At 42.2% G+C, this 12,479-nt stretch overlaps 1 long non-coding RNA gene across 1 annotated transcript; it reads left to right on the plus strand.

Moving 5' to 3' along the window:
- Nucleotides 1-5,580: 5,580 nt before the first annotated feature.
- LOC122828546 lies at nucleotides 5,581-10,848 on the plus strand. Its single transcript, XR_006370246.1, has 3 exons — nucleotides 5,581-5,936; nucleotides 9,565-9,689; nucleotides 10,811-10,848. It is a non-coding gene; the product is annotated as an uncharacterized LOC122828546 (long non-coding RNA).
- The last annotated feature ends 1,631 nt before the right edge of the window (nucleotides 10,849-12,479 follow it).

Genomic DNA, 12,479 nt, shown 5'->3' on the forward strand with positions numbered 1-12,479 from the left:
GTAATGCTCTGCAGACATGAGTTGCTCAGTAGCATCATCAGAATGATATTCTGGTCTGCAGGTTTTTCAGACGTTGGGATGAAAGGATGATATGATGCAACCTGAAGCTCCAGGCCCAATAAACGATAAAAGGAAAATGGATGCAGGAATTTAATGTGTTAGAAAATCATGCAAAGCAGCAGCTTGAAGCTTCCAGGCTCCTGCAGGAGCAGAGCTGAACTTCCCTCTGAGTTCAGGAAAAATGAGCCGGACAGAGCTGGCTTTGTTTTAGAAATATTAATAATCTGATTCACAGCGTCATGGAGGAATCCCTTTGAAATCAGTTATGTTTTATAATAACTCATGGATTTTTAGATCAACACTCATGCTGTCTCAGATTTCAGCTAAAAGTCTTATTTTACTCTACACCACAAACAAATCTCTTTATAAGATTGACATTTTACATTCTTTAGTTTTGAGCTTCAGATTTTGATTCAATATTTCATTGTTGGTAATGTAACTTTTATTTAAATCTGTTAAAGTTTTTATACCATAAATGTTTCAGGAACTGCAGATGGAAACATCTGCAACAGTATTAATTATTGTGCACTGTTCCTTTAAATATAATCTATTAACTCAAAGCTTATGGATGCATCTGTTCATGTTGCATGTTTTATTTGATTCTATTTGATTTCAAAGATGAAAAAACCAAAGAACTTTAGTAAAGAGGCAGAAAACCGGAAGTTCATTTCAAGACTTTTATTACAAAATAATAAATAGCAAATAAAATAAATAACCAAATAACATCTATACAAAAACAGTATTAACATCAATAGGAATGTCAGGTTCAGGCTTGTCCGCCTACATAAGCGACAGTTTCCTTGCAGAAACGTTTAATTTGTGGCTCAGTGCAGTCAGTCTGTGCAGAAATCACTGATTCAGTTCAAGTTTTATGGAGTTCAAGTTTTTGTTTTCTTCTTAGTTTTCACAGTTCTGTCATTCTCCCAGATTCTGTCTCTGTCCCAGACGCTTCATCCCCCCTGCGGGAGTCTGCTGGCTGGGTGAAGCCGGCGCTCGGAGCCTCCTCCCCGGCCGCGCCGCGCCGGGCGCTCCGCGTCTCTCCGGAGGATCTCCTCCAGTTCGCCTCAGTTTTTCATCCCATCAGCCAGATTCGGGCGGTGTGGCGGAACCAGTCCGGGACACTCAGTTGTCGTTGCCCAGTCTGTGGTAGACCAGCAGGGCCACCATGCTCTTCCCTGCGCTCTGCTCGAAGCCGGTGGAGTCGCTCTGCTGGGCGGCTTCCTCGCAGCCGATCGGCGCGGCGCTCCGCTCCGACATCTCCGGGCCTGCTGCTCGGCTGACTGGAAAGCGGCACGTCGACGCACGGCTCCTCGGTGTAGATCTGCCACAGCACCACCAGGCACAGGATGACCAGCCAGCGCTTGGCCTGGCTGCGCTCCGGCGGCAGGAGGTGCATGCGGACCTTGGCGGGGTACATGACCCGGGTGCAGCGCTTCTTGGGCCGGATTGGCACGTAGGAGCGCACGGCGGTGGCCTGAGGCGGGATCCGCTCGAAGGTGAAGACCTCCGGCTGGGTGCTGCGGGTCGCCATGCCGGGGCTGAAGGCGAAGCTCTCCTGAACGGTCAGGGTCACGCTGTCGGACCGGGAGCACATTCTCTGTTTTCTGTTGTCTTTGTTTCGGGTTGCTGTCTGCGCTCGGCGTCAGAAACATCTGCCTGAAAACTTCCAGGTTCCGTCTTTTAAAGGCGTCCTCCTCCAGCAGGGTGTGCTTTTGGCTCCTCCCTGTAGATTCCTATTGCTCAAATGAGAAAATACCGAAAAATTAGCATAATTCACAGCTTGAATCCAGCCGGAGCAGCAGCTGAGTCACCCTGGGTGGGTCACATTATCTCACTGCAATGCTAAACCTCCACACGAGGAAGTCTAGACAGGCATGAAACTGTATTCAAATATAAAGATTTTACATACTAAACCATTTAATTTATTCTAAATATTTAGGACAGATGTTAGTTTATAGTCTGTCTGTGTTTAGAGTCAAATTTCTTCCCTTTATTTTGATCAAACATGTTTTACCTTCACATGATATTCAGCAGATTTAATAAAAAGTGTCGTCATGAAGATATTGAGCTTACTGTAAACAGCAGACTGTACAGTTTGTGGCCACATGTTAAAAACTGGAAACTTCCTTCAAATCAACGTCAAAGTGTCTAAATGTCAAGTTCAGATGGTCTGAGGGTTAAAGCCAAGGAGAAAAACATCATTTCTGGATCAGAAACAGAAGGAAAAATAACTAATATATAATAATAATTAAAATAATGATGCTAAAGCATCAACACAAAAACAAAATGTCACATTTTCAGTTTATTTATTAGCACATGACGGATTTTTCTCACATGAACAAAATATTTTGATGAGATGAAATATAAGACAACAAATAAACTTTTGGTTAAAACTGAAAACAAACAGAAACATCTAAAACTTTAAACTTTATTTTTATTTTTAAACATGATAAAGAAAAGTCAGATAAAAGCTACAGAATAACTGAAACTTTCTAAGAGATGAGAAATGAGGAGAAACATGAAGAAAAAACATATTTTGGTTCAAAACAAACAAATAAAATCATTTACTGTGAATTTCTCTTTTACATTTTCTATAAATACATTTCTTGCCTCATGCTGCCGGGAAGTTTAGTAAATTTTCCAGGCTGTGGTTTTGTGAGCCAGCGGTCATTATGAAACCAGAGGATGTTGTGAATTCACAGAGGAAGAAACTTTTCTGTTTACGTCGCAGGACGGATGAATCTGGAAACCTGGAAATCATGAAGCAGAAAGTTTCATTTCTGCAGGAAACATGGATTCTAAAGACGATCTGAAAATAACAAAGCATCCAGCAAAAAGAACAATTAATGATCAAAAATCAAAACTGGACCAGAATTACATTTTCTGACATAATCCTGAATACAGGTAATGTCCCATGAACTTCACAGCTTTCCTTAATCTGTCTCAGGTTGGTCAACGTTCTGCCCCCTGGTGGACAAAAGGTCCTAGTTAAAGGCCAGGATGTTCAGTTTTAGGACGATTTGGACCGAAGGCTCAAACCATCGTCACATGGTTCCAGTAAAACCTTCCAAATAAAACCTTCTGTATCAACACTTTGGAAGCCGAACACAGCTCCACATCTTGACTGTTTAATGAGTTTCTGTTGGGAGCCAAGTTCTGCTGCTGTGGGCCGGTAGCTGTGTGGAGCAGGACATCGTCCCGCCTGAGCGGATCCATTGACGGGATGCCAGGTCAGCTGGGAGCCGTTCCTGGTTCTGCGTACGCAGGAATGTGCAGGAGGCCAAAACAAAACAAATCTGCTATTATGCAGCAATTTCTGGAACAATAGAGAAGAAACCTGGCAGAATATGAAAGAACCTGGTTCTGGTTCTGGTTCTTGGTGAAAGGACGTCCCTCCAGGCTGGAGCCTGTCAGCCGGTCAGAGTCACAATAATCCAGTTATTTTACAGTAAGCAGAGTCAGTGAGAGTATTTATGGGATGTAAACAGCAGCAGTGTCGTCAGGACAACCTTTCATCTGTTGATTAATGATTGTCCTGCAGCAATAGGGTCCCAGTTTTTATGCTGGTTACCCACAGTTGACCTTCATGACCTTACGTCAGAGTTTCTGCTGCATTCAGGCCAGTGACAGTGAGTATAAATAAAATAACTGTCATTTTATGCATGTGCTTTAAGGTTTGAGGTTTACGAACGTTTTCACACCAAATAGTTCGGTTGACTCGCTTTGATTAGAGACCAATAATCAAACATTTGCTCCATCTCCAGCTGATCTTTCTCACTGCATTGATTCAAATCAACCAAACTCTTTGAACAACCTGTTCCCCTCCTGGCCTGTGGGGGCGCTGCACCAAGAACCACTGAAGGAAACGACACAAAAACCTCTGAAGACACTGAGAGCAACTTCCTTCTTCATGGAAATGGAGGCGTCAGATGGCAGTGTTTGGAGGATTTCTCTTTTGTCTATAGCTAAAGACCACAAGACATTTCTCCTGGAAGCGTTAGGCTACTTGGTTGTCTTTACCCAGAATGCCTTGCGCTGTAGTCCACTTCCTGTTTTTGGAGGGTTATCCGGTCTGTTACGCTTTGAAACCAAACCAGAGGTCACTTCAACCGAACTGAATCCGAGGTTTGGAGGTGGATCAGAGTTCACGTTCTTGGTCTGCGTCAGTTTAGCGTTCTGGCGACTCACAGGCTGGTGGATCGCCACCTGCTGGACAGGAGTCCAAAACTAAGTTTCTGTAAGTTGAAACATTTGTTGAAAAGTTTTTAAATCATCTAACTGATGCAAACTGTGTTTTCAGGATTAAAACTCCAGTTTACTGTAAAATGTAATCTTCAACATGTTTATGCTTCTATAGAAGGTCAGAATAGATTCAAACTGCAGAACCGAGTCTGTTTGGACCTTACAGAACCGGTGTGCAGGTTAGTGGTTTATTTTTCTCCAGACTCCAGTGTTGTAAACATCCGTTAATCTGTTGCTGAAGATAAGAAGTTCTGTAGAGGAGCATAAATAGCACAACAGGTTCTGTTTATCTCGGTTCTGATCAGTTCTGATCCTAATCTCTGCCTCAAGTCTTTTCTTAGCCTGATGTCCAATAACTGCTGAACTCGTCTGTCTGTCTGTCTGCAGGAGTCCAGCTGCCAGAACCAACAGCAGGTTCTTTGTTTGATGACATTTCCTCTGAGATCTGGGAGGAAATCCAGGAGGAGACCCGGTTCTGTCAGCCGGTTCTGTCAGCCGGTTCTGTCAGCCGGTTCTGTCAGCCGGTTCTCACCAGCTCGTCTCGTTCTGCAGGGGAAAGTTTCTGATAAGATCTCTAAAACTTCTTCCTTCAGTTTGATTGTTTTAGTGGATGATAATAAAGAGCCGTTTGTTTTGTTTCTTCTCTGGGTTTTTCCCTCTCAGTGGATCCAACAGAACCAGAACTCCTTACTGGAAACATGAAGTTCTGTCATTTATTTGGAGCTTCGTCTGAATTAGACAGAAGATAAAGATGATTGAAGTGAATCCGGTTCATCCTTGAGGATAATTATAGAACTTTGGAGAACCACGGAACAAAGGAACCAGAACCACGGACCAAAGGAACCAGAACCACGGACCAAAGGAACCAGAACCACGGAACAAAGGAACCAGAACCACGGAGCAAAGGAACCAGAACCACGGAACAAAGGAACCAGAACCACGGAGCAAAGGAACCAGAACCACGGAACCAAGGCTGGTAGATCCGGCTTCAAAATAAAAACTCTGATTTCTGATTCTAATAGATTTTTCTACTTTCTTCTCTATAAAGGAAATTGCAAATAAAATATTTTCAAAGTGTTTTTTCAGATTCTGTCTGATCCGGCCATGTTGGACTGGACCAGCCGCGTTCCCCTGCAGAACATCAGAACCAGAACCGTCACACTGCTTCCTGTTTGAAGTCATGATGATGTTCTCATTTTACATGTTTATCTGCAGGTTTTATGCTAACATGATGAAAACATTCTCATGTAGTTTTAAATTGCAGATTGAACTTTTGACTAAACCTTCAACTGTTGATACCTGAAATATGAATCTTTATCTTATTTTTTAAATCTCTTTAATTCTGTAAAGTGAAGAGTTAAATGAATCAAATCTTTTTCTCGTTTCTTGGTCTCCTGTCTGCCGCCGGATCGTTTTCTGCTCTGGATGGAAACCAGAAGTTTTCTTTAGAGGAACTTCAGAGAAATGAATGAAATCTGATGACAGGTTAACAGGAAGTTTTCCAACATGTCGGTTCATCAAGACACAAAGCAGAAATGATCATTCATCTCCCTGAAATGTCAGCTTCAAAGAGTTTCTGCTGGGACAAGAATCTGAGGGGGTTTTATGGATTCTCCACTTTCCCTCAGTTTCAGGTATGACATGCAGCGCTGATGTGAAACTTTCTGCATGCTTTAAATACCAAAAGGTCATTCTGAATGTTTAGTCTCTCACTGTGAGTGGAAACAGAAAGAATCTGAATTATTCCAGGACTGTAGGAAACAAAACTTCCAGTGTGTGACCGTCGTCCCACACACAGATCCTCCCATCACTGAAACACCAACATGGAAACCAGCAGAAGGTCTGGACCAGAACCAGCCCATCCAGAACCAGAACCAGAACCAGAACCAGAACCAGAACCAGCTTCCAGTCACTCTGACTTTCACTTTTATCTCACCTGGCTGTGAGATTCCTGGTTGCTTACTGTAACAGGTCAAAATATTTGAAGATGGCAGATTTTCCAAAGATGGAAACAATGCAAGAGGAGTGAGCAACATTTTAGAGGCATGAAGGACCCAGAACCACATCAGAACCACAGAACCAGTCTGGCCCAAAAGGAAATAAATCCAGACAGGACGACCTGGAGAAATCTAAACTTTCTTCTTGTTCAGTTTATGGAACAAAGTTTGGTCATCAGACCATCTTCAGCTGTAACTATAGAAACCCCAAAGGCTTTTTGTTTTGTTTCTATTTTTTATTAAAAGTTCTTCATTTTTAATTGTATTTATTTAATCAGTAATCAATTAATTTATGCATTGAGCAGCTCTGGATCTGGAAGAGAAAACAATCTTTTTTCAGTCAGTGAACGCATCGTACGCAAGTGCTAATCAACAACTAGCATTACCAAATATCAAGGCGCTTTATGGCAACTTTATTTAGCAATTATTTAAAACCCACTAGAGGATGGCGGGGATGTCTCACTGATGTGGTGTGTGTGTGCGTGTGTGTGTGTGTGTGTGTGTGTGTGTGTGTGTGTGTGTGTGGAGCCCAGTCCTCACACACCAGGCCCTCCCAGCTGCAGTCAGAGCAGATGTTCGACCTTCCAGAAGGGCACAAAGATGAAACTGATCCAAACTCATAAGGCTGAAAACCCGACCAGTTTAAAAAATAAACTGAAACATCAGCAAGTAAATAAACTAAAACTAAACCAGGAAGTTTTTCTTTTTGGGTTCTATTTCCTCATCCAGAGCCCTGGATGAGAACCAACAGAAAAGAGTTTATTTGTCTCATTTCTATTCAAATGTTTTCAACACTTTCATCAGTTTTATGTTAAATCGCTCTGTGACGCCATCAGGTGGTTCTGGTTCTGGTTCTGGTTCTGGTTCTGGACGTCCTCCTGAGTGGTCAGCAGGAAGTCAGCTGACACAGACACACAGCCAGCTGCAGCTGGAAACAGACATGAGCACAGCAGAGTTAGAGGAAACAAACAGAAAGAGAGAAGCTGAAAACCACCAGGAAGGCTGAAGGAATGCTGAGCTCCTGATTGGCTCATCTGGGGTTTGGAGACTTTTCCCATTAACTTCAGGATTCCAGTAAAGACGGAAGCAGAGATGAAGGAAGCTGATTATTTTTAATGGTGGGTCTGTTAGTCACATCCAGGCCTGACCTAACAGGCTCCGCTCGACTCGCTCTGACATTCCACAGCAGCGTTTCTTCACCTTGAAGAGATTCTGCTGTGGATCAACGTGACGACTCATCACATTCTTCAAATTATTACATTAAACTACCTGAGAATCACCTGCAGCGCCTCCCAGAGGCTGAACATGTGCAGACAGCAAAATGAAACCGGATAAAGACAAAGACCAGAATTCAATTGAGTCTGAACCCAAAGCGAGGTTCTGATCGATAATCAATCGCTGATCAATCAGTGATCCTGTCAGACTCTCTGCTGTGAAGGAGCAGCTGGACGCTGCGGCTCAAACGATTTGCTGAAACATTCATCAGATCGGTGGAATAAAACACCATCAACACGTCCTGGAACAGAGTTTTAGACTTTATCTGATTTTCCAAAGATCCACGAAACACTTTTTAAATTTTAATCTCAGATTAAACTGCTGGATTTTCTCTAATCGTTCAGAAATCTTCTTCCACTAAACATCGTGTTTCATTTGGCTCAAGTTTTACTCAATAGAAATTAAAATCAAATTTACAGAATGAATATAAATATCAGCCTGAAACGGCGTAAAAATCCCCAGAGTGAAACTAAAACATCCAAACAGACGATGTTCACCTCCACTGATTCAGTCTGTTTAAACTCTTCATTGTTGTTATTCTCTCTGCTTTCTGGTGAGTGAGTGAACAGGTTCTGATGAAAAAACTGTTCATCATCTAATAAATGACTGAGGGACACCAGACAGAGAGCAGCTGGAAGGTCAAAGTTCAGACTGAAGGTCACTTCAGGGGTTTTGGGTTTCCTGCTCTGAACTGAAGGAAAGTTTCCTCCATCATCCAACTTCAGACTGGAGAAACTTTTCCTTTCTCCCTGATGATCCTCCGTCTGCAGCTCAGAGGTTTTTCCCTCCTGACCGAAAACCTTGAATCGTTTTCCCGGCCATGTTGAGGTCATGTGACCCGGTCCGGGTTCTGCCGCCTCCAGCTGGCACTCCGGCCATGTGATGTGGGTCAGGCTGATCAAACGGGCCGCTGCTGGAGTCCGGCCATGTGAACAGGGCCCTACGTGCAGAACGGCCCGGTTCTGGCCCGGTTCTGGCCCGGTTCTGGCCTGGTTCTGGCCCGGTTCTGGTCCCACCCACAGCCGGGTCACATGCTCCTCATCAGATCCATTTACGCTGCCGCCGCCTCATTTATGTAATTACTGTGATGTGAAGAGACGGTTCTGTTGGCTCCAGAACCGAGCTGCCTGGACTTTATTTCTGTTTTCCCTGAAGTTCTGAAGTTCTGAAGTTCTGACCCGACTAGAGAGAAACTAAATTATTTGGCCATTAGAAAGTCGTGAGTCATGAATGAACTGCAGGAAGAGTCACTGCATTTCTTCCTGAAAGTCTCATTAAACACCTGAAACAGGAAGTGATGTCAGCTCACTTCCTGTTTGGAGCTGCAGCTTCAGACCGTTTTTGTATTTATGTATTTATGTATTTATAAACAAACTGCTTAAACGGATCCGATTATACACTGTAAAAACTGAACAGCGGATTCAACTTAAATTTATTTAATTGATCAGAAGATTATCAAGTTGAACCACCATAATTAAAATAAGTTTGACAAACTTCGTTAAATCACTTGTAAGCAATTAGCACTTTTTAAAAGTTGGGGCTGCATTTGTTATTTTAGTGTAGCTATGGTAACGCATCAATAAATCTACAAAAATCATTCTTTGGACGTTTACAAAAGTAAACTTATTCCTTTAAATCTTGAATTTTAATGTTAACCAGACGGAGGTCAGACGGAGCTGCTGAGTTTGCTCATACCTTGGGCCGGCTCTGAAATATTAACACAGTTTAATGGAGAAAAAATTAAGAATTTAATAAGAAAATTTAAAATATGCTAACATGAATCTGTCATAAAAAAGTTAAATAAAGATAAACAAACTTTACCTCAGGTTCATTTATTCCTGTTTCTGATCTGAAAAGAAGCTTTTGGTCCAAATTTAAACAAATATAATAACATGATTAAAAAAAAATCCAGTAATAAAGTTTTTAATCTGTGATCAATTGATTGAATCTTTGTCTTTAAATCATTGATTTTCTCCTCTGTGTGTTTCAGCTGCTGGATGTTAAACGGTTAAACGTGTCCAACGTGCTCCGACTGTCTCCTCCTCTCTGGTTCTGGTTCTGGTTCTGAGGCGGGCCGGCCGTCCCAGCAGAAACGTGCAGTTTGTAATCTGAACAGTGAGTAAAATCCTCCAGCTGAGCAACGTCAGAACCTCGGACCCGGCACACACACACACACACACACACACACACACACACACACACACACACACACGCACACACACACACACACACTCTTGGCCCGTTTCAGCCTGAACACACACATTCCTGCTCCTGTTTCTCCTGCTTCCTGTAACTGTGACCCGCGGGACGGGAAGCCCAGAGGTCACAGAGGTCGGCGGGCTTTAGGGGGGCGAACCCGATGTGACACATCATGTCCAGAAAACCTCGATGTGACGCAACGAGCCGCCAACCTCCGGAACCGATGAGAATCCAACAGAACCATAAAGACCAGAGAAATGAGACAGAAAAAAAACAAGAGTAAAACTTTCTGATGAGTCAAAATAGAAACTTTAAGAAGATTTATTTTTTTAAAAAAGGTTTCAGAAACGTTTCTCCTGATGACGCTCAGGGCAGAGTTTAACTTTTACTGAATAAAACAGAATTTAAACAAATAAATGAATCTAAAACTGGTTTTATTTAATAAAACATAAGTTTTAAAATTAATGTCACTGAAAATGAACAAAACAGAAAAAGTAATTGTTTTCCTTTTTGGACTAATTTTTCATTTTTTAACAAAACCTTGTAACTTTTATGAGGCATAATTCTGAACAATATCTTAAAAAATCATCAATCTGACGCAAATTAAAAAACTCTTAACTTCCCTCCATGTTTCTGTCCCACTTGTTGATTTATCTCAGAAAAAATCCAGATGTTCCTGTTTTAACATGAAACATGGAAACGTCTCTAAGAACACGTTCTACGTCTCGTTTTGTCCTAATAAACTGATTCATTCATCAGAAATAATCTGATTATAATCGGATTGTTTCAGCGGTTTGGTGAAAATGGTTCTGATAAAATGTTCTCCAGAACCAGAGGACCACCTGCAGGTCCAGGCAGCAGCTGCTCAAAACGTTCTGCTGATTCTGAGCTCCGCTGGGTTCTTGCCATGTAAATAAATGTTCTAATTTTATCGTCGGTGCTCAGAGATGAAGTCATGGGGAAAAGTCAAAGTTTACTGGAAGCAGCAGGAGAACCAGGAGGAGGAAATTAAAACTAACATTTGCATCCATCCACAGTGGAAAGAGAGGATTCTGATCTGAGCAGCAGGAAAATCCCAGAGAGCAGACGAGAACCAGAACCGCATAGAACCGCAGAACTGCAGAACGCAGAACCGCAGAACTGCAGAACCGCAGAACATAGAACTGCAGAACCGCATGAACCAGAACCATAGAACTGCAGAACCGCAGAACTGCAGAACCGCAGAACCGCAGAACCTGTGAGACTCTCTGCTCCCTCCTCTTTTCTCCTCTTTTCTTCTTTTCTCCTCTCTGCTTCAGGCTGGAAAACGTTAAAATGTTGGAACCAGCAGGGCCGGTCCCGGCCTGTTTGGGGCCCTGGGCCATCGACCTTCAGAGGTCAAACTGTTCTACGGAGCCAAAGAACCGGATCTTTTTGTCTCTTTGTCTTCATGTTGATGTGGTTTTATTAAACAGATTTTTCTGGTTGTATTTTTTTATATTATTGTTGAATTTAATTTTCTCTGTTTGTTTTTCATGTATCAGTTTCTCTAAGTTATTTTGTTTTTATCTGTTTTATGTTTTTTTCATTTTGTTTTTTTATGCTCTTTGTTTTATTTCATGAACTTTTTGTTTTTCCTCACAGAAACTAAAACCTTCCTGTTTCTGTTTCTGTTTCTCTTCTTTCTCCTGATTTAACCCTTTCATTTGATGAAACTTTCGCTTCATTCTGGGTGAAAAGGTTTCACTCCAGGATGATCTGTTTATTTTCACGATGCAGAGAAATAAAAGTTGCCATGACTGAGACGTTACAACACCTGTTGTAAATATTACAAATCCATCCTGACATCATTCAGATGATGAATGAGTGAGTTTATCATGGATGGGAGCATTAATTCATGTTTCATAAACAGTTCTTCTGATTCAGAGCAGCACTGAACTTTAATTATCAGTCATCATTTCAAAGTTATGGCTCAGAAAAACTGACTGGGAAACATATTTAATATTTAATATTTTGCTCCAGGAAGTGATTTTGACTTTTCCAACTTTAAGGTGAAAGTTAACATTAAATTAAAAATGAGCTCTATCAGCAGATTACTGGAAGTGAAGAAAACCATTTTCATTGAAGGCACCAGTAACCAGCCACTGGTCTTCTGACTGGAATCTGATTTTGTTTCCAAACTGAAGTTTTAACTTCTGAAGTGAATGAAAAGAAGCAAAACCAACAGAGTTTATTATTTTTGATCTTTTTACTGATCAGACTGTAGAAACACCAACCAGTGGGAGTTTCTGGTTTTCTTCCTCTGCTGCTCTGTGAAGTTTCTCAGTCCGGATGGAAACCGATCTGAACTCTGAGCTTCAGTCTGGATCAAACCGTCGCTGTGATTCTCCTCAGTTTGGTTTCATGCTGCTGATCCAGGCAGCTGATGTTGCACAAGCTCCACATTCCAGACGTGTTCAGACGTTTTCTCTGCTTTCACTGAGGATTTATCACTTTGTTGAGCGTTTTGTGGGCCGAACCAGGGATTACCTCTGGGCTGAGTCACACATCCAGATCACAGCCTCCTGAGAAACACGCAGGGCGCCGGGCGGCTCTGGAGCAACGGGCGGCCCAGTACGGAGGAGGAGACGAGGAGGCAAGGAGACGAGGAGGACGAGGAGACGAGAGACGAGGAGACGAGGAGACTAGTTGGGTTTAATGGAGCATTGAATCACCAAATGATCTCTC

Source organism: Gambusia affinis, linkage group LG03, assembly GCF_019740435.1.
Source record: "Gambusia affinis linkage group LG03, SWU_Gaff_1.0, whole genome shotgun sequence".
Taxonomy (NCBI): domain Eukaryota; kingdom Metazoa; phylum Chordata; class Actinopteri; order Cyprinodontiformes; family Poeciliidae; genus Gambusia; species Gambusia affinis.